At 39.5% G+C, this 27100-nt stretch overlaps 1 long non-coding RNA gene and 1 pseudogene across 1 annotated transcript; one reads left to right on the top strand and one right to left on the bottom strand.

Moving 5' to 3' along the window:
• The first annotated feature begins 238 nt into the window (after positions 1-238).
• On the top strand, positions 239-1994 carry LOC131011532 (uncharacterized). Its single transcript, XR_009096993.1, has 2 exons — positions 239-1201; positions 1783-1994. It is a non-coding gene; the product is annotated as an uncharacterized LOC131011532 (long non-coding RNA).
• A 630-nt stretch (positions 1995-2624) lies between these two features.
• Positions 2625-22518, bottom strand: LOC131008126 (uncharacterized; annotated as a pseudogene).
• Positions 22519-27100: the final 4582 nt, after the last annotated feature.

Genomic DNA, 27100 nt, shown 5'->3' on the forward strand with positions numbered 1-27100 from the left:
TTACTTAAACAAATATTAAGTAAAAATATATATATGTATATATATTTGTTCATAACCTATTTATTTTTTGGAATGATTTTGAGATGTTAGTATTTTCTTTGAATTCCATCAGCAGCTTATCGTATATATGTATATATATTATATATAATGATTTATTTTCTAAAAGGAGATTAATAATAGAACAATTAAATATTGATTAAAAAAAAGAGCAATTCAATAAATACAGTCCAATAAAAAAATACAACCTAAGTAAATACAATACATTAAATTCAGCCCAATTAAATTAAATACAGCCCATCTATATTTTCAACCCAAAAATTCAGCCCAATTAAATTAAATACAACCCATCTATATTTTCAACCTTAAAATACAGCTCAAATATTCATCCCCTCACTTTAAGGTTCAGCGCCGCGCCTTCTCTCTCGTTTCTTCTCCCAGTCAAAACATTCCTCCTTTCCACATGCGCCGCTGCCCGCGAGAAGCTTTCCATCATCTTCTCTCTCTCTCCCTTCGCCTCATCCCCTGCCGGCGAAAAACCTGCAACTATATCACGGCAAGCCGCCGTCCAAAAGCCCTAGATCCCTAAGCCACCAACTCCGCCCTCACATCTAGGCACTGGCGCAACTCAGTGGCGTCGCCACTCTCCTCGACGACGATAAATGCGCCACTGCACAGCCCGTATCCAGTCGCCGCCGTACGGGTTTCAAACTACGGCGTCGCCCAAGCCCTAGCCTCCAGATCTCGGCCTGCTCCCTCGTCTGCATCTTTAATTCTATCGTTCTCCATGTTTAATTTTTCTTTCTGAATTATTATTTTTTTGTTCATTTAAACGATATCCACAAATTTTGAGGGGATAAAAGTAGCCTTTCACTTTGTATTTTACAATTTCTCTTCTCATACCTGATAGAGTTTATGTGGATTCCACAATTTCTCTTCTCATATTTTTTGAAGGAATAGAGTTTATGCTATTTAGAATATTCGTTTTTCATTTTTTTAGTTATTCATCTTTTTTGTGTTTATGTTATCATTTTTTTAGATCTATGAATTTCTACACGCATTTTCCTAAACGAACAATGTATCATTTATTTCTCTCTAGGCGCTACTGATCCGATTTCCCCTCTTGGGTGTTCTTTTTTGGGAGGAAGAGGAAGAAGAGAGAGCGACCTTATTGTTAAGGTCTGGAGCAGGCGTTTTTATGTTGGTAAGTTTTGATTTGGCTGCTATTTCTGGGGCTCCGTTGTTGAATCTCTGTTCCTCGTCTTCTTCCTTTTGTTGAATCTCTGTTCCTCATCTTCTTCCTTCTTGTCTGCTCATTGCATGCGCGAATCACCAAGCTGTTTACCTTCACATATCAATTTTGCAGATCTATGAAAATTTCTATGAACACCTTTTTTTTAACATGAACATCGATCTCTATGAACATCTTTATTTTTTTCCGCATAATTTTATGTTCTTTCCTATTTTCACTTTTTTTTACTTTATTTGCATCTTTGATGAATTTCAACTGCACTTTTTTTTTCCTTTATTTGCATCTTTGATTTAAAAGAATTTAAACTGATTATCGGTTTTTTCTTTGAAAATTTGATGATTCTAGAAAATTTGAGCTGATTCTCGGATTAGTCTATTGATGATGCTTGAAAATAAGTAAAAAATTATTTTAGCAGAAAAATAACAGAAAAAAATCAATTCCTTTGTGGGTATGAAGAAAAAGTTTACATATACAATAGTCTATTTCCTGATCATTAAAATATACTAAATTCATTTTTTTGGTTGCTTTTGCAGATCCAAGAGATAATCACTTTCAGATCTTCATGCTCTATTGATAGATACTGCTCTATTGATAGATACAGATCTTCATCTTCATCTGGAAAGAAAAATTCAGAAAAATATCAGCCTCTTCATGTATAAATTAGAAATAATTGTTGTAATAATCTCTTAGTATCTCTATTGTAACTGTGACTAATAGTTAGCCAAAAGCAAAAAATAAAATAAAAGTACTACGTATAAACATAAAAACAAAAAAGAAAAGAAAAAGAAGAACTAAACTGCAAAAAATGAGATAGAAACATAAAAACCATAAAATAGAGAGGGAGAGAGAATAAAAACCATAAAATAGAGAGAGAGTTTGCAGAGTGAATTTGCTCTGAAATTACTTCATATTTATAGAGAAAGAAAGCAATAATTTGGGCTCCAAAAAATTCAAATTCAAATGTGGGCTGAACTGTTGGAGCCAAAACTGCTTACATTCTTAAACCCAGCGGACAAAATTCAGAAATACACATTGGGCCAACAGATGTTGCTCTTGGCGGGATCACATTCCCCCAAGTTTCTATGCTTTTATATATGTATAGATAGATGTTTCTTACTAGTCAGTAAGCCGTCGAAAATCGATGGGAATAAATGAAAATATATAAATATTTGTAATTATTTAATGCATTTTTTATTTCATAATTTTTTTTCACTAAAATAAAGCATTAAATACATTTGTTTTAAAGTAAAAGATGTTAACTAAATATATTTTTATTAATATTTAGTCAAACAATTCTCTTAACTCAGAAGGTAATTGTAAGAAACTAATTTTAGAAACTTCCATCAATCCAATTTGATTATGATGATTCCGATGCTTAAAGGTCAACTTCTGTCTCCCCCTCCAAAAAAGGGAGAAGAAGCAAATTCCGAAGTCTGAAGCCGAAACATGATAGAGTAAAAGATTAAATATATCCATCCTCATATAACACATTATTATAATGCGATTATATATAAAAGAAAAGAAAAACTTAAGAAACGCTTGAAAGCACAAAAGAAGCAGACTAAGGGCCGAGCCTCATTAAAACCCTTTAACGGAAAATCCGGTAGGAAAAACCGTAGAAGGAAAAAAGAGTACTCGTCTAAAACGAAAACAAAAAGGAAAGGAAAGAGCAACAGGAATGTCAGTTTCAAGAACTCCGACCTAACCATCGTCCCCAAACCGACCCGACTCAACCATTCTCATATAACATATTTTACCTATGAACATGAAAAAATATGATGGGATTTATTGCACCTTTCTTCCCTCCAAGCACAAGCAGCACACACATATCAAATCAACCTAGCAAAATATAAGAAAAAAAATATTTTAAATAATATCGTTAATGACTTAAAACTTTTAAAGTTTGAATAAAATATTAAATTTGCAATTACCTCATAATCTATCGAAAATTTCATCATACACAACATTAGTTGTTGTGTCTTACGTATGACCACTCTCATCACATACTAAAATCTTTAGACCTCTTTTTCTAGTGACTCTTGAGATTGCCACGTAGAGTTGTCCATGACTAAAAACTGGTTTCGGTAGGTATAATCCTACATTTAATAGAGATTGTCCCTGGCTTTTATTTAGGGCCCGTTTGATTTTCAGTATTGGATTAATCAGGATATAAATTATCCTGATAATTTAGTGTGGATTAGTCATGATTTCTAATCTCAGATGGGTGTTTGATATCATTGGTAATTAATCCCAAAAAGTGTTTGATATCCATTGAAATAGGTTGGATTAACATATCAAATACCTAAATTAGTAGCCTATGGAGGGGGTGGAATAATTAGTGTGGGTTAATCCCATGGGGGAGGTGGGATAATTAGTGTGGGTTAATCCTACAAAATAAGCTAGGGTCTTGGGATAAACCTGGAGTTGACCATATTAGTAACACATAATATCAAACACTACATAAATCCATATTAATTTAACTTATCCTGCTTTTAAACCCATATCAAACAGGCCCTTATTGTCATAGCAAAACAAACCCTCACAGGAAATTGCCTTCTCTGAAACTGAATTGGAAATTTAGCGAAATCTGATGGACTCAAAATCATTCTAGCAATGAGAAACTTCTTGCCCACATTTTTTCCTGAAATGAGTTTGCCTTCAACTACGCGTTCCCCAAGTTAAGTTACTATCAGCCTAGTGCCATTGCAAAGCTCATTAGATGAATCAATATTTCTGAGAAGCATTATTATGCATCCTTCTTTCAATTTAATTTCATGACTCGGTAATCCTGAACACTTGATTGTGTTGAGATATTCAACCGAGAATACTTGTTCATCAAGGTCCACTTGTCCATCTTCTTTGCAAATACTGTCTGAACTTAGGTAAACCCTTTCCTTGCTAGACACCAAAGACATGACGTAATCATTGATTGTATCAACCATCTCATTGGTGGGGGCCAAGATAGCTTTAAACATTTCTGGATCAAATCCATTATTCATGACGTCATTGTATGTGTTTTCCACCATAACTGCAATAGGATTTGTTGCATCGCGTATAAGGATATCTTCTGATAATGCCACAACAGATTCTCCATCACCAAGACTATGTCCGGCTGTACTGTCACCTATTTTAAGTATCCACTCTGCAAATTCTTTGGTTTCTTCTGCTTTCGAACCAGAAGCATTTGCCTGAAACAAAAATGTGTACCAATATGTCTTATTCGAATTATCACTAAATCAAACAAAAATATCTATTGTTTTTATCAGCCTTATTGCCTTCCCTATACGTTGTATTATAGTATTTTCTTGAAAATATCCTAACTATACACAATTACATTTAAATGTTCACAAAATCAATCAAGATAAGCCATTTAACCTTACCGTGTCTTCTTGTAAAGTATGTAATCCATAGAAAAACGATCTACTACTACATTAGTTTTAATTAGCCTAATATAATTGACAAATGCCATCGTATTCTATCAAGGTATTTGGATTTAGAATAATTTAATAAATTTTTGTTATTATCTCTGAACTTAATTTACTATAGTCGCCTTTAAATAACATCTACTAAGGAATGAGGACTAATTCGAACAATGCAAGATAAAATTATTAAGATAAATACATAGATACAAACATTTAGTAATTTTTATGTTTTAATATTTTTTATTTGAATTAAAATAATATTAATAAATTATCACGGTAATATAATTTTTTTAAAATATATATTTAGATTAAGATCAAAATACATAACAAATTAATTTATCTAAGAATTTGAGATTTATTTAAGAATTTGAGTCTATCTATAATAAAGATGATAGGTTGAAGTAAATAAAATAAGAGCTCAAACGTGGCTGCATGAGGCCGAAATTAGATATATATGATTAGGATATAATTAATGCATAAGAAATTAGATATAGAAATTTGTTGATGATAGGTTCGAAATTAGATATATAGAAATTTGTTGATTAAAAATTTAGAAAAAATAAGAATGAATGAGAATTGAGAAAAATTTTACGCCACGTATGATAAAGCTTATTTTACTTTTATATATATATATATAGAAGATACAAATATTTAGTAATTTTTATATTTTAATATTTTTTATTTGAATTAAAATAATAGTATTAATAAATTATCATGGTAATATAATTTTTTAAAAAGATATATTTAGATTAAGATTAAAATACATAAGAAATTAATTTATCTAAGAATTTGAGATTTATTTAAGAATTTGAGTCTATCTATAATAAAGATGATATGTTGAAGTAAATAAAATAAGAGCTCAAACGTGGTTGCATGAGGCCGAAATTAGATATATATGATTGGGATATAATTAATGCATAAGAAATTAGATATAGAAATTTGTTGATGATAGGTTCGAAATTAGATATATAGAAATTTGTTAATTAAGAATTTAGAAAAAAATAAGAATGAATGAGAATTGAGGAAAATTAGAATAGAGTGATTCTATTACGCCACATAGGATAGAGCTTATTTTACTTTTATATATATATAGAAATTTGTTGATAAAAATTTAGAAAAAATAAGAATGAATGAGAATTGAGGAAAATTAGAATAGAGTGATTCTATTACGCCACGTAGAATGAATGGGAATTGAAGAAAATTAGAATAGAGTGATTCTATTATGCCACGTAGGATAGAGCTTATTTTACTTTTATATATATATATATATATATTGAAATTTGTTGATAAAAATTTAAAAAAAATAAGAATGAATGAGGATTGAGGAAATTTAGAATAGAGTGATTCTATTACTCCACGTAGGATAGAGCTTATTTTACTTATATATATATATATATATATATATATATATATATATATATATTTGAATTAAAATAATATTAATAAATTATCTTGGCAATATATATATATATATATATATATATATATATATATATATATATATATATATATATATATGATTGGGATATAATTAATGCATAAGAAATTAGATATAGAAATTTGTTGATGATAGGTTCGAAATTAGATATATTGAAATTTGTTGATTAAAAATTTAGAAAAAATAAGAATGAATGAGAATTGAGGAAAATTAGAATAGAGTGATTCTATTACGCCACGTAGGATAGAGCTTATTTTACTTTTATATATATATATAGAAAAGAAATTTGTTGATTAAAAATTTAGAAAAAATAAGAATGAATGAAAATTGAGGAAAATTAGAATAGACTGATTCTATTTCGCCACGCAAGATAGAGCTTGTTGGGAACCTTGTGGAATATCTTAATCCTTGTTTTGATGATACCAAAATCTATAGGTCGTAATTGTAATAGACTAGAACTGTTTTGAACTCAAGTGTTAGAGTTCGTTTCTAGTTTAGCTTGCGGTTCTGAAGACTGAAGACTGAAGGACGAAGGACTGAAGACTGAAGATTGAAGATACCAACTGAAGTATCAGTTGAAGAATCAGTTCGGAACTGATTACTTAATGTGTGCCACGTGGACTCAACGGACTGATACTAAAGTCAAGTATCAGTTGAACATTCTTCCTCGGACTAATCTTCCAACGTTCAAAGGAAGCCACGTACTCACAAAAGTACAGCCGCATTAAATGCAGAGATCTCAGGATCTTATCTCTGCAGAGGTCATTCCTATTTGGTGGCTACTTTATCAGAGACGTCACATCTCCTGTCCCTCAAGAGAGCCGTTTCCACCAGACAAGGAACCTCGAAGATTGAAGCCTCAGCCCAAATTCGAATTGCTCTCCAACGGAAGAAATCTTGAGGATGTTCTACGCCAACCGATCTATTCAAGAGTTCTCCTACAAATAGCGCTCGAGGATCACTTCAATCTTCACCGATTCAACGACATAAGCTGAAGCCCTGCCAAAATTGCTACTCAGCCTAAAGCTTAACCTCCCCAAAGCTTGAATCGAAGAAGAGAATTCAAAAGCCAAAATTAGTCACTGCTGATTACACACATTCTCTTAGACCTTAGGTAAACCTCTGTTTACCCAGAAGCCAAGGTCAAACTTGCTACAAAGAACTTGTTGTTTGCAGTATAGTTGGCACCCGTTCAAACCTCCTTTCAGACAGAAAGATTTGAGTGTTTGAGTGATTCGGAGTTCAGAAAGGTACTCTGACTCTTAGAGTCTTAGCGCGGGTTGTGCTAAGCAAGAGAAATCCGACACGAGTGAAGTGTGGGTACTGAAGAAGGGTTTTCTTCAGTGGTACTGTTGTGTGCACCCGGCAAGCACACGGTTTGGTTTGCAGTGCACCTGTTAAGCACTTGCGGAGTGGATTGTTGGTCTGATCAACCGACCGTGGATGTAGGAAAGGGTTTTTCCGAACCACGTAAAAGTCTCTGTGTTGTTTACAGCTTTCAGTTTTACTTTCCTACTTGTGTTGTATCAATTGATAAACTGAATACTGAATAACTGCAAAGAGAAACCTAAGACCAACAACGTGCTCAACCGAGGCTATTGCGAAACTAAGTTTAATTTTCGCTGCGTATGATATCAGTCTGACTGATCTATCTTTTGATAGTCAGGAAAAGTGTTATCATCTCTGTTTTAGCAAACTCGTCTGAAGCCCATAAGTGCATCAATTAAGTTCCAACAACTTAACTGATAACTCCGTACTGAAGAGTTTTCAGTATCAGTCGTCAACCCTGTTTGGTCAAAACTGTTTTCAGTCAACAGGCGTCACTGTTTGCGTGTAAAGTTTCGTTTAGATCTCTATCTTGAGATCCCTCACTTTGAGGAAAAGAAAAATAGCCCATAGGTGTATTCCTCCTACACCTATTCGAGACCCCCGGGACCTAACAATTGGTATCAGAGCAGGTTGTTCACAAGAACACTCTGTATCTGATTAGGTTCTAATTGAACTAGATCATTTTTCTCAAAGGTCTCGAAAAAGTTTTCTCTTTCAATTTGTGCTTGCTGTTTGTTCTATCTGCTGTAATCTGTTCTCTCTTTTTTGATGGAGACTAACCACAACAGATTATCTTATCTACCTATGTTTAGTATTGAAAAATACGACATATGGAAGTTTTGGCTTGAAAGCTTCCTCACCGCACAACATTGCCAAATGTGGGAAGTCATCACCAAAGGACCAATCACCATCACCGAAACCGTCAAACAGGTTCCTATTGATCCACAACAGGATCCTTACGATGAGGTCCAACCAAAGCAAAAGGAAGACTTCACCACCGAAGAAAGGAAGCAAGATGAGCTTGACAACCTCGCCAAAAGCATCATCTCCGGCACCGTTCCCGACAAGCATGTCATGAAGATCATCAAGTGCGGAACTGCAAAGGAGATGTGGGACATTCTTTAAAGAATGTGCGCAGGTTCCGAGGAAATCAAGGAGAATAAGCTATCCATAGCTTGCCAGAAGTTCGACTCCTTCCTCATGCTCAAGAATGAATCTGTCGAAGAAATGGAACTCAGATTCAATCAAATACTGAATGAAGTTCAATCCATTTCTAAAGATAAATATACTCAACGAGAAATCAACCTGAAGATTCTTCGAGCACTGCCAAGAGGAGAATGGCAGATCTACTCAGTCGCTCATCAGCATAAGCCTGGATTCAGTCAGCTTCCGACAAACAAGCTTTTCTCTGATCTCATGGCAAATGAGTTCGACTTTCAGAGAAATCTTGGAATCAAGAAGGCTGGAGGATCAGACGAAGATGGTCCATCAACCTCAAAAGGAGCAGCACTGAAAGCATCAGCAAGAGAAGGCAAGAAGCAAATCAAGGAACCAGCGGAACTCAACCTTGAGGATTTTTTCAGTCAATATGCTTTGTTGACTGAAAGATTCAACAAAATGGAGTCCAAGTTCCGGAAGTACAGAAGGTTCCACAAGCAGCACTACAAAGAAAAGGAAAGAGAAAGAAACTCCAGACATTCCACTGATCGTAGCGGAGAAAGGAAGTCAGCCGCTTACGATATCAAAGACATGGAATGCTTTGGATGCAGAAAGAAAGGGCACTTTCGAAAAGAATGCCTTGAACTGACTCAATTTGAGCGCAAAGAGCTGAAAGCCAAGAAAGATCGCAGCTTCTCAAAGAAGAAAGTGATGGTTGCTGACAATGCTGATTCTTCCAAAGACACATCAGAATCATCCGACTTCGACAGCACCAGCTCAGACAATGAGAGTCAAGCCCTGATGGCCAATGGATCTGAAAGCGTGGCTGACAACAGCTACGACAATGGAATGAATGGCTCAGAGGTAATCTCTCATTCAAAAACTCCTTACACTGATAACTTCCTGATGCTTTTAGGAGACCACTCAGAATCTGGAGAAAGCTCATCCGATGAAACTGACGAGTTTAATCAGCTCATGACTGATCACTGTCAGTTGAGGAAAATGTTTGAAGATCTCCTCAAGCAGAATCAGAAAATGGAAAAGGAGATCAATGATGAACAAGCTAGGAATCAGACAATCATCTACTTTTCAGATGAAACTTGTCTTGATCAACTAATCATGGAGAACAGTCGACTGGAAGAAAAGCTCAGAATCTCCAACTCGGAATGTGATAGAGCATCTCATGAGATCAAGAGGCTCAATCACAAGCTGAAAGAAACAGTCAAGGACTGCATGATGAAGTCCCCCATGATGAGCAACTTTCCATCAAAAGGCCTTGTTGAAAGTATTGGAGGAAAGGTTGCAGCTGACAAAGGAAAGAATATCATGATCATTTCAAGGGACGATACTTCTGAAGTCACAACATCAGAAGAATCAAGAGATCATGATATGGATGAAGTTCGCAAACGCAAACTGATGGCAAGATCAAATGTTCCACCTCCACGGAGCTACAGACGAGCAAAGGAGGCCCCCAACCAGATCACCCTACTGAGAAGACTGGAAAGCAGATTTCAGTCAAAGATCGGGGAAGGAACATAAGGAAACAAGAAGAATCTTCCTCACCAGTCCAGGGGAAAGAACGGCCACATCAGTCAGAAGCTGAAATCAGTTCAGTTTCAGAAAGAACAACATCCATGGAGACAAAACAATGATGAGTCCAGACGAGCCAAGCGACATCCACGACGACAAGCAACTGGACATCAAATAATGACTCATGTTCCACGACATCAGTTAAGTCTCCATCAGTCTGGAAAGACTTGAGTATCTCAAGGAAGATACTTCACCGAGCAAAGAAGACCTCAACCACTCATCAGACAGAACTCCTACAAGAATGAGGCATTCAAAAGAAAATCTCAACAGAAGAATGCTCGTGTGCAAACTGAAGCGCAAACAACTTCAGTCAGACGATCAGCAAAGCACAAGAGATCAGCCAGACCAATTCTGAAGCAGATATGGGTTCCAAAGGGAACTCGAGCTAACATCGAAGGACCCAAATCTTGATTGGGTACCTGAAGTAACTCTTCCTTGCAGGTCAAAATCAGGAAACACAAAAAGAAGGAAGAAGTTAAAGCTTCAATCAGAACATGGTATCTGGATAGCGGCTTCTCGAAGCATATGACGGGCTACACAGAATATCTATCACAGTATGTTGAGGAAGCTGGATCCAAAGTTGCATTCGGAGACAACTCAATAAGAGAAACAAAAGGCTATGGTGTGCTGAACATGGGTAACGCCAGTATCAGTAATGTTAGCTTTGTTTTTTGGCTTAAACATAATCTGTTGTCTGTGAGTCAATTTTGTGACAACGGTTTCATAGTGAAGATCAAAAAGGATGAATTCACTGTTAGAAACAATCAAAAGAAGGTGGTTCTGAAAGGTTTCAGACAAGGAAGTCTCTACGTCGTTTTATGGGAAGACAGCCCACCTGAAACTTGCCTCATCAGCAAAAGCAGCTCGGAGCTCAACTGGCTGTGGCACAGGAGACTCAACCATCTCAACTTCAAGACGATCAACAAGCTTGCTAAACATCAACTAGTAGAAGGTCTGCCTTCTATTGTGTTCCAAAAGAAGTAAGAATGTGAAGCATGTCAAAGAGGAAAGCAGACGCGAATGTCATTCAAGTCAAAGTCAGGACACTCCTCTGGAAGAATTCTTCAACTACTTCACATGGATCTGTTTGGCCCAATCTCTCCAAGAAGCTACAACGGTAGGAAGTACACCTTAGTTGTTGTGGATGAATATTCACGATATACTTGGGTTATCTTTCTCTTCAAAAAGAAAGAGACATTGGAGGAACTGCCAAAGCTGCTGAGAAGACTGAGCGTGGAAAAGGAAGTCGACATCATCAGCATCAGATCAGATCGTGGGACTGAGTTCCTTAATACTGTCATTCGTGAGTATTGTGATGAACAAGGAATCAGTCATCAAACTTCTGCAGCAAGAACTCCTCAACAGAATGGAGTTGCAGAAAGAAGAAACAGGTCTTTGAAGGAAGCAGCAAGGACGATGTTAGCCGAATCAAAACTCCCCTTGAAGTTTTGGGCCGAAGTAGTCAACAACGCATGCTACACGCAGAATCGCTCCTTCCTCACTCAAAGACATGAAAAAACTCCATACAAGTTATGGAAGAACAAGAAGCCTTCAATTGCCTATTTTCATGCTTTCGGTTCTAGGTGTTTCATCCACAACAATGAAAAGAAAAGGTTAAACACATTTGATAGCAAGGGTGATCCAGGAATCTTTCTTGGAAACTCTGGAACAGAACGTTCGAGCAAAGCCTATCGAGTGTTTAATTCTCAAACTCTTTGTGTTGAAGAAACACCTCATATGGTCGTTGATGAGTCTACAGATGATTTCAGGGAACAGGAAACTGAAAGGTGTGTCCAGAACACTGAAGGTTCCAAAGTTGAAATCCACAACACCGAGCCCGCTACTGTCTTGGTGTGGGGACCAAGAAAAGATGAAGATACTGAGAAGCTTCAATATCAAAAGATCAGCCAAAGGTCTGAAGTTCAGACTGGAGCCAATGCAGACGACATTAGTCAAGGGGGAATTCCAGTTGCTGAAGATCGAGTTGAATGTGCCGAAGCAGCTCCAGCTCAACTCTCCCCTGCTCCAGAAGGTGCTCAACACTTCAGAACCATTCTGACCGAAGAAGCCCCACCATCTCCAGAAGAGATCAAGAAGTATCGAAGATGGTTTGAACTCCACTCAAAGAAGAACATCATTGGAGAACCATCAGATGGCGTCAAGACTCGAAGATCAATGTGCAACCTCGTCTTTGACATCAATCAAAACTGCATCAACGAAGATAAAATTTTCAGCTGTTTCTTATCTTCTACAGAGCCCAAGGATGTTGAAGAAGCTCTGAAGTCCACTTAATGGGTCATCGCAATGCAAGAAGAACTCAATGAATTCAACCGGAATTCAGTTTGGAAGCTTGTGGATTGACCAGACGATGCAAAGGTGATTGGTTTGAAATGGATTTTCAAAAACAAGAAAGACGAAGAAGAAAACGTTGTGAGAAACAAAGAAAGGCTTGTAGGAAAAGGATACAGTCAAGAAGAAGAAATCGACTACGACGAAACGTTCGCTCCAGTTTGCCAGATTGGAAGCAGTCAGAGTCTTCTTAGCCTTCGCAGCTCACAAAGGTTTCAAGGTACACCAAATAGATGTGAAGTGCGCATTTCTCAATGGAGTGCTCACCGATGAAGTCTATGTGGAACAACCTCCAGGCTTTGAGGTTACTGAACCAGAAAAGGTGTACAAGCTGAAGAAAGCGTTCTATGGCTTGAAGCAAGCTCCAAGAGCGTGGTATGATACTCTCTCGGAGTATCTTGTTGAACAAGGTTTCAAGAAAGGATCTGTGGACAGAACTTTGTTCATTCTCAAAGAAGGAGAAGATCTCTTACTTGTTCAGATTTATGTCGATGACATAATTTTCGGATCCAAATCCGAACACATGTGCAAAAAGTTTGCTGACATCATGACCAACAAGTTCCAAATGTCCATGATGGGAGAAATGAATTTCTTTCTTGGATTGCAAGTCAAGCAGACCAGCGAAGGAATACTGATCAGCCAGTCCAAGTATGCCAAGGAACTGATAGCCAAATTCGGTATCAGTGCATGAAATCGGTCAAGATCCCAATGAACACAAACTAGAAAGTTGATCCAGGTTCAGAAGGAAAATCAGTCTCTTCGACGAAGTACAGAGAAATCATTAGATCATTGCTGTATTTGACTGCGAGCAGACCAGACATCGCATTTGCAGTCGGGGTATGTGCAAGATATCAGTCAGATCCAAAGGAAGCTCATTTGGATGCAGCAAAGCGAATTTTGCGATATCTCAAAGGCACACCCAACTTAGGATTGTGGTACCCAGCAGACGACAACTTCAAGCTCACCGGATATTCAGACTCAGATTTTGCTGGATGCAAAATTGATCGCAAATCAACCTCCGGAACCTGTCAATTCCTAGGCACCAAGCTCATCTCATGGTTTTCAAAGAAGCAGACTTCAGTCGCCACCTCCACAACTGAAGCTGAATATGTTGCTGCCGAAAACTGCTGCTCACAACTCCTGTGGTTAGTCCAACAGTTGAAGGACTATGGGATAGACGAAAAGGAAGTACCAATCTATTGCGACAGCTCCAGTACTATTGCAATCTTCCAGAATCCAGTTCATCACACCAGTGTCAAGCATATTGCTATTCAATATCACTTCATCCGTGATCACGTCGAAAAGAAGAATATCTCTGTGGAATGGATTCCAACTGCTGTTCAGAGAGCGGACTTGCTGACCAAAGCTCTTCCAGAAGAAAGGTTCAACGAAGGAACTGATAGCCAAATTCGGTATCAGTGCATGAAATCGGTCAAGATCCCAATGAACACAAACTAGAAAGTTGATCCAGGTTCAGAAGGAAAATCAGTCTCTTCGACGAAGTACAGAGAAATCATTAGATCATTGCTGTATTTGACTGCGAGCAGACCAGACATCGCATTTGCAGTCGGGGTATGTGCAAGATATCAGTCAGATCCAAAGGAAGCTCATTTGGATGCAGCAAAGCGAATTTTGCGATATCTCAAAGGCACACCCAACTTAGGATTGTGGTACCCAGCAGACGACAACTTCAAGCTCACCGGATATTCAGACTCAGATTTTGCTGGATGCAAAATTGATCGCAAATCAACCTCCGGAACCTGTCAATTCCTAGGCACCAAGCTCATCTCATGGTTTTCAAAGAAGCAGACTTCAGTCGCCACCTCCACAACTGAAGCTGAATATGTTGCTGCCGAAAACTGCTGCTCACAACTCCTGTGGTTAGTCCAACAGTTGAAGGACTATGGGATAGACGAAAAGGAAGTACCAATCTATTGCGACAGCTCCAGTACTATTGCAATCTTCCAGAATCCAGTTCATCACACCAGTGTCAAGCATATTGCTATTCAATATCACTTCATCCGTGATCACGTCGAAAAGAAGAATATCTCTGTGGAATGGATTCCAACTGCTGTTCAGAGAGCGGACTTGCTGACCAAAGCTCTTCCAGAAGAAAGGTTCAACGATCTGTGTGGAAGGATCGGCCTCATCAACCCTGAAGAGTGATGCTGTGTTTGAAGATTTTCTCAAACAGTCATGCTGACTGGTGGTCAACCAACTGCTGTTCTACGACCACTGACGTGGAAAATAATGAAGTCAAGCGCTCATCTGAAGAGAAGCCATCCTGATGATTCAACCAGGATCAAGTGGTATCGACTGGCTACAATGATCAGTCGATCAGTAAGTATTTTTAAAAGCCTACTATTTAAAATCAGTTATTTCAGTTAAGAGCTTTGAGTTAAAATTCAAAATCTTTCTCTAACTGATCAGTTTCTTTCAAAACCTTTAACTGATTGTTGGAAAATGGAATATCCGAGAAGGACAAGTGTTTTTAAAAGGGAAAATCTGTTTTGATTGAACTTGTCAAAATCTTCTCTAAAAATCTTTCCAACCTGTTGCCTCTGTGATAAAATTTCTTGAGAACCTCATTGACATGACATAATGCAATGATACCTCTCACATTTTTGAATCTTCAGTCCCCTACAGTGACGGCGGACGTGAATTTTTCTTCAAAAACATTTTAGGCACAGTTTTCGAAAAACTTTTCATCTTCTTACTTGGTACAAATTTTGTCTATTTATACCATGCTGTCTTCACTCTTTTTCTGCATCAACTAACAACTCTCCACAGCCTTCACTGTGAGAAAAAGTTTCAATCTTTCCAAAGTTGCAGAGAAATTTTGTTCCGACTAAAGGAGAAATCTATGACTGCAAAGTCATGGAGTGGGAGAATGACGCTCACATACTTGGTCTTCACCGGACCCTTCCACTGGATCTCAACATCTCTCCGACGTCAAAATTTGCTCTACCCTCACTTGTATCCAGCGAAGCGAGTGTCTTCCATCCTCATGCCCGGACCATACGGCTTGAAGTACCTGTCTCAAGGAGACAGACTTCCCCTGTCTCTCAGGCGAGCTTCTCACCTTTTTGTGAAGCTTCCGTGTGGTGCAACAGCAATGAGCAGGAGCTCGTTGTCAACTGGCGCAACATCGACAGTGTCTATCCTCACGATAGCCGCTGATTTGATTTTCTTTACCCACACACCTCCCCTCTTATGCTTCCTTCTCTTCACCAAAAATCCCCTCCTCAACCTCCTTTGGTTTGCATGTTCACTGCTTTCTTCTTCCCTGTTTCGAGAGCCATGCAAATCAACCCATAACCCTTTCTTCGTCTCCTCTCATCTTTCACTTTCTTCTTTTTCTAAACCTCCGTATTCTCCGTCTATCTCTTACCCTCAGCATCTTTCTCTGGACCATTCTGCGATTATGTTTCCACGCAGTGGTCTTAGCTTCATCCTTCAGTCAATCCCACCTTTTTGATGTTGCCAAAAAGGGGGAAAGTTCTTAAGAGACTTATTCTCAAAAGACTGAAGACAATCAAGCAAAATGATCATCCGATTCATCCGATGATCATGAGGAAGATTAGCCAAAAGGATAAGACCTCAACTCAACGGAAAACAAGTGAGAGTGGAACAAGCTTAGGAACATGAAGACACGAAGACAAAAGATGAAGATCAAGAAGTTCAAAGGCGCAGCCAAGCAGACTGCTAGAGTCCATGGGTTTCCCATGTTGTTTTTGTTTTTCTTTTTACTCCAATGTAAGTCTTGCTATGTACCTCGACTGATGGCTTATCAGTCTTTCATAAATAAAAAGAACTTCTTTTTGATCTCAACCTGAAGACAATGACTCTTTGTCCAGGCTCTGATTATGTTTTTCTGTCTTTTCCTTGTTCTGTTTTAGAACTGTTTCGTTCTTAACTCTAAGTACAAGTTTTTAGGTTCTATTGTTAAGGGGGAACTGTTTTCACCCCAGTTTTAGAACTTGTGCTGTGAGTTCAGTCTTTTTGTTGTCTAGAACTGTTGTATGGTTTTGGCATCATCAAAAAGGGAGAAATTGTTGGGAACCTTGTAGAATATCCTAATCCTTATTTTGATGATACCAAAATCCATAGGTCGTAATTGTAATAGACTAGAACTGTTTTGAACTCAAGTGTTAGAGTTTGTTTCTAGTTTAGCTTGCGGTTCTGAAGACTGAAGATTGAAGACTGAAGGACGAAGGACTGAAGACTGAAGATACCAACTGAAGTATCAGTTGAAGAATCAGTTCGGAACTGATTACTTAATGCGTGCCACGTGGACTCAGCGGACTGATACTAAAGTCAAGTATCGGTTGCACATTCTTCCTCGGACTGATCTTCCAACGTTCAAAAGAAGCCACATACTCACAAAAGTACAGCCGCATTAAATGCAGAGATCTTAGGATCTTATCTCTGCAGAGGTCATTCCTATTTGGTGGCTACTTTATCAGAGACGTCACATCTCCTGTCCCTCAAGAGAGCCGTTTCCACCAGACAAGGAACCTCGAAGATTGAAGCCTCAGCCCAAATTCGAATTGCTCTCCAACGGAAGAAATCTTGAGGACGTTCTACGCCAACGGATCTATTCAAGAGTTCTCCTACAAATAGCGCTCGAGGATCACTTCAATCTTCACCGATTCAACGACATAAGCTGAAGCCCTGCCAAAATTGCTACTCAGCCTAAAGCTTAACCTCCCCAAAGCTTGAATCGAAGAAGAGAATTCCAAAGCCAAAATCAGTCACTGCTGATTACACACATTCTCTTAGACCTTAGGCAAACCTCTGTTTACCCAGAAGCCAAGCTCAAACTTGCTACAAAGAACTTGTTGTTTGCAGTATAGTTGGCACCCGTTCAAACCTCCTTTCAGACAGAAAGATTTGAGTGTTTGAGTGATTCGGAGTTCAGAAAGGTACTCTGACTCTTAGAGTCTTAGCGCGGGTTGTGCTAAGCAAGAGAAATCCAACACGAGTGAAGTGTGGGTACTGAAGAAGGGTTTTCTTCAGTGGTACGGTTGTGTGCACCCGGCAAGCACACGGTTTTGGTTTGCAGTGCACCTGTTAAGCACTTGCGGAGTGGATTGTTGGTCTGATCAACCGACCGTGGATGTAGGAAAGGGTTTTTCCGAACCACGTAAAAGTCTCTGTGGTGTTTACAGCTTTCAGTTTTACTTTCCTACTTGTGTTGTTTCAATTGATAAACTGAATACTGAATAATTGCAAAGAGAAACCTAAGACCAACAACGTGCTCAACCGAGGCTATTGCGAAACTAAGTTTAATTTCCGCTGCGTATGATATCAGTCTGACTGATCTATCTTTTGATAGTCAGGAAGAATGTTATCATCTCTGTTTTAGCAAACTCGATTGAAGCCCATAAGTGCATCAGTTAAGTTCCAGCAACTTAACTGATAACTCCTTACTGAAGAGTTTTCAGTATCAGTCGTCAACCCTGTTTGGTCAAAACTGTTTTCAGTCAACAGGCGTCACTGTTTGCGTGTAAAGTTTCGTTTAGATCTCTATCTTGAGATCCCTCACTTTGAGGAAAAGAAAAATAGCCCATAGGTGTATTCCCCCCCATACACCTATTCGAGACCCCCGGGACCTAACAGAGCTTATAATTTTACTTTTATATATATATAGATTATTTGATTTGATATCTATTTTGGAGTAGTATTTTACAAATATGGTATTGTTACGAATATTAGATAAATTGAAATCGGAGAACGAAACCAAAGAAGATACAGATTTTACGTGAAAATTCAAGATATAGACTTTGGATCTTGTTTTGGAAAACTCTATAAAAGTTAATTGTGTTAAGGCTCATGTTCTTCAAAGACAGGGACGTCCTCCCAAACATCCCTGGAAATTAAAGGCCCACCGGTCTTTCTCCAGATGCATAGCAGTTCGTTGGGTCAGAGTCTTCAAGACGATACTAATAAGGAAACTCAAGGGACGGAATTTCATCAACTAAGACTAAAGGGGTTCCTCTCATGGATTTTCATATCTCTTTCTCTCATAGTGTTGTCTCCAAAGCTATGAATTCCGTATCTTCTGGATCAAGATGATCCTTAGACCTTGATAATTCTTTATCATTAATATTCTTGCATGGAGGATGACTTGTGACTCCTGCCCTCTTCTTCATAATTATTGTATTTCTCATCGTCCCACGCTTTTAAGTCTCATTGAACCTAAGAAGCATTTTCATAAAATTTGTGCTTCTTTATAGAATTCTCTACACATGGTTTCGATTCATCAAAACGATAGGGGATCTCATTCAAGCTTCCTCCTCCGGTCCGTTTTTCACCTGGACTGACCGAAGGCATTTTCCTACCCCTATCGAGTCCGTCTTGGACAGGGCTTTATATTCCACTCCCTTCGCGGATCAATGGCAAGCGATCGAGACTCTGGTGTTACCTCGCCTTGGTTCGGATCATTCCCCTCTTCTTCTCAAGTGCAGCGGCGATTATCATTTCTTGGGACCTAAATCATTTCGTTTCCTCAATATGTGGTGTACTCATGAAGATTTTCTTCCTATGGTGCGACGTTCTTGGAATCAACCTAATGATGCACACTGCCCTATTGTTCGCGCTATGCACAACCTCAAGCGATTGAGGAAGGATCTTCAGTCCTAGAATCGTGATGTCTGGCAATTTCAATGTTTCTTTGAAGGAGCTTTCTAATCGCCTTTCTACTCTTCAGCGCCATATTGACGATTCGGGGTATACAGGGATGATCTTTTCAATCAAGAAGTGCAGCTGCAAGCTTCTATTACTATTATGCTTTCCAGGCAGACCAATCTTCTTCGCCAAAAGAGCTGGATTAAGTGGTTGTCTGATGGTGATCGTAACACCACTTTCTTCCATAACATTGTCAAGATGCGCCGCGCCAAACATCATATTAAGCATCTCAACATTAATGGGATCATGTTGTTGAGTTCTACAAGGATCTTTTCGCCTAGGATTCGTGAATCAATCCAGATTTTTCTTGGATTACTGATTATGTGGAATCGGCTGTCACAGCAGAGCAGGCCGAGAAGTTGATCATTTGTCCCACTCCCGATGAGATCAAAGCTTCTATTTTCTCGATAGACAGAGATGATAGCCCGCTGGGCCCTGATGGTTTTAATGGTGCTATCTTTCATTCGGCTTGAGAGATTATTGCGAAAGATGTCATTAGTGCTATCCAACGTTTCTTCATTCGTCACTACCTTCCGGCGGGGTTAAATTCTAATGTCTTGAGTTTGCTTCCTAAGAAGAATGATGCCAGGAGTATTGCGGATTATCGGCTTATTAGTTTGGGCAACTTCTTGTTTAAGGCCATTACTAAGATTATTGCGGTCCGCCTCAATGTTATTGCTTCGGAGATTGTTTCTCCCAACCAATTCGGTTTCATCGCTGGCAGATCTATTCATGAGTGCATTCTTCTAGCCTCGGAAGGCGTTAATTGCATGGACAGGTCTCGTCAGGGGAAGAACATTGCTCTTAAAGTGGATATCAAGAAAGCTTTCGACACTCTTAGTTGGAATTTCTTGCATTCGGTTATCTCAGCCTTTAGTTTTCCTCATATTTTCTATTCTTGGATCCACATTATTCTAGTGTCTACTCGGATTTCCATTCAATTCAACGGTACCCTTCATGGTTATTTCACTTGTAGTCGAGGGGTACGACAGGGAGATACTCTATCTCTTATTCTCTTTGGAATTGCTGAAGATATTCTTAGTCTCCTTCTACACGATGTTGTTGATCGTGGTTTCATCTCGCGCATGCGTTTTTCTAGATCGACACTTTTTCCTTCCCATCTGCTTTACATCGACGATATTTTGCTTTTCTGTCAGGCTTCGTGGAAGAATTGTGTGATGATTGACTCCATCCTTCACATCTATGCTTCTATCTCTGGTCAACATTGTAACAAGGGCAAATCCACCATTTATTTTGGTCGTGGCATCTCGACTCCTTTGAAACGACGTATCCAACGCCATATGGGATTCTCTGTGGGCTCCGTGCCTTTCAATTACTTAAGCGTTTTGATTTTTTCGGGGCATGTCACTACCGCTGTTGGGAATTTAAATAGAAGAAATATCCTATCACAGTTTTGATGATCCCAAAACCCTTAGTTTTATTTTTCTAGACTAGCCTCTTTATTTGAACTCAACTGTTAGAGTTCAATCTTTTAGCTAGACAGAAGATTACAGGTAACTGAAGTTTCTCCCTGTCGAAGACCAAAGAAACTGAAGACTGAAGACTTAGAAGATCAAAGCCCGACTGAAGATAGAACAATTGCAGGAAGATACTGGTGATACGAAGGACATCGTGAACTAGAGACATTCAGTTAAATAGGAAGACAATTTAACTGAAGACAACGACTAATCAAAGCGAAGGACAAAAGCTCTAACTGATTCTTCAGTTAAACTTAAAGTCTCACGTGCAAACACGTGTAAACAACGGAGCTTCGACTTGAGTTTATCAATCAACATTCTTCATCAGACTGAAACATTGGCGCCCACATTAAATGCTCCTGCAACAGCATTAAATGCACCAGATATGAAGATCGTCCTTTCCAGTACACCAACTTTCCTTTTTTTGTGCTAAAGTTCAGAAGCACCCTGCTCCAAGGACAAAAATGATTTAAACCTTCAACCAATCAGGAGCTAAGAAGATTGAAGCCTCAGCCCAAAGCACGGAATGTCTCACAACGGCTGAAATCCTGAAGACCATCTCTCCAACGGATATATTCGAGACTTCACCTATAACTAGAGCTCGAGGACCGCCTTCAATCTTCATCGATTCAAAGACTTACGCTGAAGCTCTGTCAAATTCACAAGCCAGCCTTAACTTAGACAAAACTTTGAATCGAAGAAGAGAGTACTCAAACGTTGTAAAATCAGTTGTATTGATTACCTAAACTCTCTTAGAGATCTAGCAACCCCTGGTTTATCATAAGCCTAGAATCGATTACTTGAGAGCTTGTTCTCAGTAATCTTAGTTGGAAGATTTCAAACCCCTTTTTAATCGAGCGAAAAGAGTGTTTGAGTAGAGAGGAGTTCAGACCAGGGCTCTGACTCCAGAGATCTTAGCCAAGCGCTGGAAAAGGCATTTGTGTGTCTTAGCGTGTTAAGAGTGAGCGAGAAATCCAACCCAGTGTGTTGGTACTGAAAATCTGATTTTCAATTGTAAGGTTTGCTGTGCACCCGTAAGCACTAGCCCAGAGTGATTGTCGAATTGATCATCTGACCGTGGACGTAGGAATTTATTTTCGGAACCACGTAAAAATCTTTGTGTTCTTTATCTGCTTTTAGTTATTCCTTATCTGCGTTAAACTTATTTTCAACTGAATTGGCTTAACTGAAAAGTGTAACTAAGGATTTTATTAAGTGACAATCTTTCTAAAGGCTATTTGGATTAAGTTTAAATTTTCGCTGTTGAGTTATTAGTCTAACTGATCAATCAATTGATAGTCAGTAAGATTTGTAACTCTACTCTGTTTACAAACACTAGACTGAAGCCTTACGTGGATATCGGTTAAAACTATGTGCTTGACTGAAATAAAAATACTAAAGTTACTTCAGTATCAGTCTACAACCACTTTCCAACTGAAATTTTGGTTTGTGTGTTTTCGATTCGAAAAATAGCCTTCAGGTGTATTCCCCCCATACACCTGTTTTGCAAACCCTCCGGGACCCAACAATTGGTATCAGAGCAGGTTGTTCGCAAGAACAAACTGCTTTGACCCGGCTCTACTGAACTAGATCCTTTTAAAGAGGGTTTTTAAAACTTTCAAAATTTTCTTTTCTTCAACGTGCTAAGTGCTCTTTTTCTGTCTTTTCTTCTCCTGTTATGGATACTTACCCTTGCAGTTCATCAACAGTCCCAATTTTCTCCGATGAGGATGAAGACAAGTAACTCGACAAAGGGAAGGCTGTAGTTGACGAAGATGCAGAAGATCCTTGTCCCTCTTCAGAATCGTCATCCATCAATTTTTCAAACTCAAATTATGGGAGTCAATTTTTCATGGGCAATAGTGCAGAAAAACAGAAGCCTCTATCTCTGAACCAATGTTACTTGAAGTGAGTGAATTGGAACAAGTCATGTGCACCTACGAGGATCTAAGGTTCAAATTATAATATATCCTTATAGAAAAACAGAGATTGAAAATGGTTATTGCCATGACTACATCCAGAGCAAATGAAATCTCTTCAATCATCCATGATGGAGATGATCAGGGATAACTGACTCAAGAATATGCCAGATTGGAAGATTTGAGGCAGACACTTCAGATATAAAAGAATAAACTCATACAAGGTCTCTTAAGAGAAACTGAAGCTGAACTAATCCAGACAAGAAGAGATATTGATGAAACTTTATTTGAACAGTCAAAAATTCAAATAAAGAAAGGTCAATGGGTTGAGTTCTGGTTAGAGAACGACACTCTTATAAACACTCTCCCGTTTCCATTACCAGAGGATAGAATTGGAGAAAATTTAACTGAAGAAGATAAAGGAAAATAAGTTCTGATCGAAGATACAGCTGTTGATTCCGTCAGTGACTCACCAGAAACATTCAAAGATAATGTAATTAGATTTCATCAGTCGCTGAATAGTCAACATCAGTCTACGGTTCGATTAGTTCAACCAAGAGGCTATCAGTTAGCTGGTACTCCGTTATTTCAAAGGGGACACAATGCTAATTTTCATGTCAATCCATGGCCTATTTTTGAAGAGGAGAAGATGGAAGCTGAGTTTAGAGGTTTATCTGTAGAAGTCTCATCTTTAGACAGAAGATTAGTGTAACACCCCGTAGTTTTCCTTATTATTTATTTTGAGGATTCGCTATTAGAGTATCGAGATTCTAACATTAGCTTATTAGGGATGAGAATTTTTTTTAAATAAGATTGAGATGTGAGTGTTTTAGAAGCTGATGATAGAACTAGTGGGTGAATCTTTAATACAATGAGTTCTCAATGGCAGCCACCGCCTCAGGGGTGGCGCCTGCCAGCTCTGCACTCTTCCTTCCGATCTCACTAATCATATAAGCCAGCCCAGGCGCAAAGCAGTTCAGCAGCTCGGGAATATTTGAGAAGGCCTCCAGCGTCCCCTAAAAAATAATCTTTAGAAATTGATGGCCCTGAGGGGATAGGAAGAACTCCAGCCTTTGATCCTTGGCACCGAAAATGTATCCCTCCTGATGAGCGCGCACCTGTTGCATCCTTCCAACGGCGCTTGGACTCCTCATACTCAAAGGAGTAGCGGTTCTTGAATTTATACCACAGTTCGTGGCTTTCTCAGTTTTGTTCCAGAAGCACTGACTCCAATGAGGCCTTCTCCACCTCGATCTCGGCCAGCCGGGCCTTCACCCAGGCTAGCTCTTCCTCCGCAGTACTGGCTCGAGCAATAGCCTCACCAACCTCTTTCATCCTTTTATCCCGAGCAGCCACAGCCTTCGTCAGCTGCCTCTTCATCCGGCCGAAGTGGCAAATGCGGCGGATGGCCTCCGCTCTGTGGACCTCCTCCTAAGAAAGAAGAGAAAGGTGTAAGTAATAAAGATCAGCAAAGGAGGGAAGAACAGAGTAACAAAGTAAGGGAAACGGACTTACGATCATATAGAACCGCCCCAGGGTCTCAGCCAGTTCTTCATTGGAAATGGCCAGGGCATGAGCCTTGTCATCGGGATGGATCCTGGCCCTCATCTGGTCATAAAACTCCCATCCCGACAACTAGCCAACGAGATGGAGAGTGAGGGTGATTTCTTAAGTAGGGCCGGTGGGAGAGCTGGCAGGCTCTTTGCCCTTACCCTCTCGTGCCTCCCGGTGCCTTTTTGCCAACTCCTCCGCCTTGGAAGGGGGTCTCTTGCATTTTGGAGGCTGGGCTGCCGGCCTGACGGTGGAGACAGGAGGCACATCATATACACGAACCTCCTCACCCTCATCTTCATCGTGTTCATCCCGCAGTCTGGTCTGGACTGTGGAGACGAGCCCCGGTGTTGCCCGGGTTGGTGGAGAGCTGGGCTACAGCGGAGGGACGAACACGGGCACAACAGAAGAATCACCGCCGTCCAGAGGAATATGTATATACTGGGGCTCCTCGGAGGCCCCTGCTTGTTCTTGAGAGTGGCTAACACTTCTAGAAGTGTCAGGCACAGAATGTGTGGGAGAGCTGGTTGTTTCAGCTCCGACATCGACAGCCCTGTTCTGGGGGCTGCCGGATCTCTCCTCTCCTGCCACCTCGGGAGCAGGGAGTAGGTCTTCACACTGCGCCATCCAATCCATCACTGAAACATCATAAACATGTCTATAAGAAAAATAAAATAAGTAAAGGGAAGCACTGACTTTAATAAGAGAAGAATCCTTCTCCTTACCTATACGGGCTGGGGGATAGCGAGGAAATAACCCATTGAAGACCAGAGCAGAATCACCCTCTACGATGAGTTTAGCCGGGAGAGTTCGACGGAAGGCGTTTAATTTGCTAAGGATATCTAAATCCCTAGCAGAAGGAGAGGAAAGAGAAGCAATAATTTGAGAGTGACGTTCGGGATGCCACTTCACATCCCGAACACCGGCGAAGGAGGCCCAAGTTCCTTTATCAGTCTTGACAAAGCAATACTTATTAATGAAATGTTTGTCAGTGGGCAGTTTATTGAGGAAGGCGGTTTTGAATTTCGTGTGAGTAGAGAAGCTGTAATGAGTGTTTGTCTTTTTAAGGACTTGGGTCTGGCAGAAGAGCTACGCTGTGTCAGTGCAGCCGTGGTGCCCAACCATGATGTGGAAGAGGAAGGTCCGTCCCAGCGCTGGCGGGGTTAACTAAATGATTGCAAATTTCTACCAGAAAGGGGGAGGAGGGAGGAGCAACCATGCGGCTACTTGGTGTGACCATAGAGCTATACAATTTTCCCTAAGGTTACTGGGAGTCATTAGGGATTTGTTGTCGGGGAGACTAAAAGTTAAACTGGGGATGGGGCCTTTAAGCCTTTTCTCTAAACGTTTCATTTCTTTGACACTCATTATTGACAGAGGCACAGAATGTGAAGACGACATGGTTCCTAAAAACTATTATTTACGGAAGGGTATGCAAACACTGAAAACTACTATAAACACAGAAAGAATGCCGAGAAAAAAGAGAGGTCAGGGTTGAGGGTGGTACCTAGGTCAGCGCGCGGGAAGCGGAAGTAAAGAAATAGGTGTTGGAGAAAGTCGATGGGCCGTCAGAGGGAGAGAGGGAGCATAAAACACGCCGAAAATCACAAAAAAAGAAGGGGGATGAGAGGGTGAAGGGAGGCGTGGAGAAGAAGACGATGGGTTTTATAGGTAAGAAACAGTACAAATTCTGGGAGCCGAGAGGTCCAATTGGGACCCAGGACTGGCGTGCATTTAATGCATTCAAACGGGCAGCGCTGGCGATTACACACTCAAACAAGGGCAGCGCTAACTCAACGAATACCAGGATAAAGAATGACGTCGGTTAAACTCGAAGAAGACCCGGTTTAACCCTACTGGGGGGGAGTAGCTGATGAGGAGTAAAATATGCATCAGCCCAGCATAGGGGATTTAGCAATGACCTTGGAATAGCGAGATCAAGTCAACCAGGGACTCCGTAAGAAGACCGCGCGATAAAGCTGACAGGAACGTGAACGGGCTGATTCTACGACAACATGAGAGCAGCGCTGCATCTAGGGAAAGCCTGAAACCAAAATGGCAGGGCTGGATTCAAAGTGGCAGGGCTGACATCGACTGAGCTGACGAACAACATCCACTACGAGGAATGAAGGGCAAGGAGCAGGGCTGCCTTTAGGCATGCTTAGGGTCTTTTCTCACTTAATGTAGGGCAGGGCTGCGACCCTAATTTTACCGTTTTGCCCCTGTTTATCTCTATAAATAGAACCATTGTACTCGCATGTAACTTATGTGATTCTCAATACAACAGTTCTTATTTTCTTTGCTAATTGCTCTCAACTTACATTCAACGCACAACAGGTAAATCTCTCTAAAATCACCCATCAAATCCGAACTCATCATCAATAGAGATGCTGATTGAATTGAGAAGAGATTATATTTTATTTCTGATGACGGATGCCTAGTTATCTGCGAGACTTATTGTCTTATTATGGCCGTAGGAACATGTTGTTAGAAATAGAGATGAGGAAGATGAATGAGAATCCCTATAGAGAAGAGTCGATTTGAGAGATGATCTGTTTGACGATGAATGTCGATTGTTTTGACGTGACATTATCTGAGATTATTTGATTGACTGATTATGTGACTATTTGTTACGTGTGCCTTTATGATTATGTGACTATGATTTTTCTTGAGAATGATAGCACGTGAGCTTTATTTTGATATTTTAACGAACGAGATTAATTTTTAATCGGGAAATAGTAAAGTACCATTAATAGTAAAGTTGATGATAGAACTAGTGGGTGAATCTTTAATAGAATGAGTTCTCAATAGAGATGCTGATTGAATTGAGAAGATATTATATTTTATTTCTGATGACGGATACCTAGTTATCTGCGAGACTGATTGTCTTATTATGACCGTAGGAACATCTGGTTAAAAATAGAGTT

Source organism: Salvia miltiorrhiza, chromosome 2, assembly GCF_028751815.1.
Source record: "Salvia miltiorrhiza cultivar Shanhuang (shh) chromosome 2, IMPLAD_Smil_shh, whole genome shotgun sequence".
NCBI lineage: Eukaryota > Viridiplantae > Streptophyta > Magnoliopsida > Lamiales > Lamiaceae > Salvia > Salvia miltiorrhiza.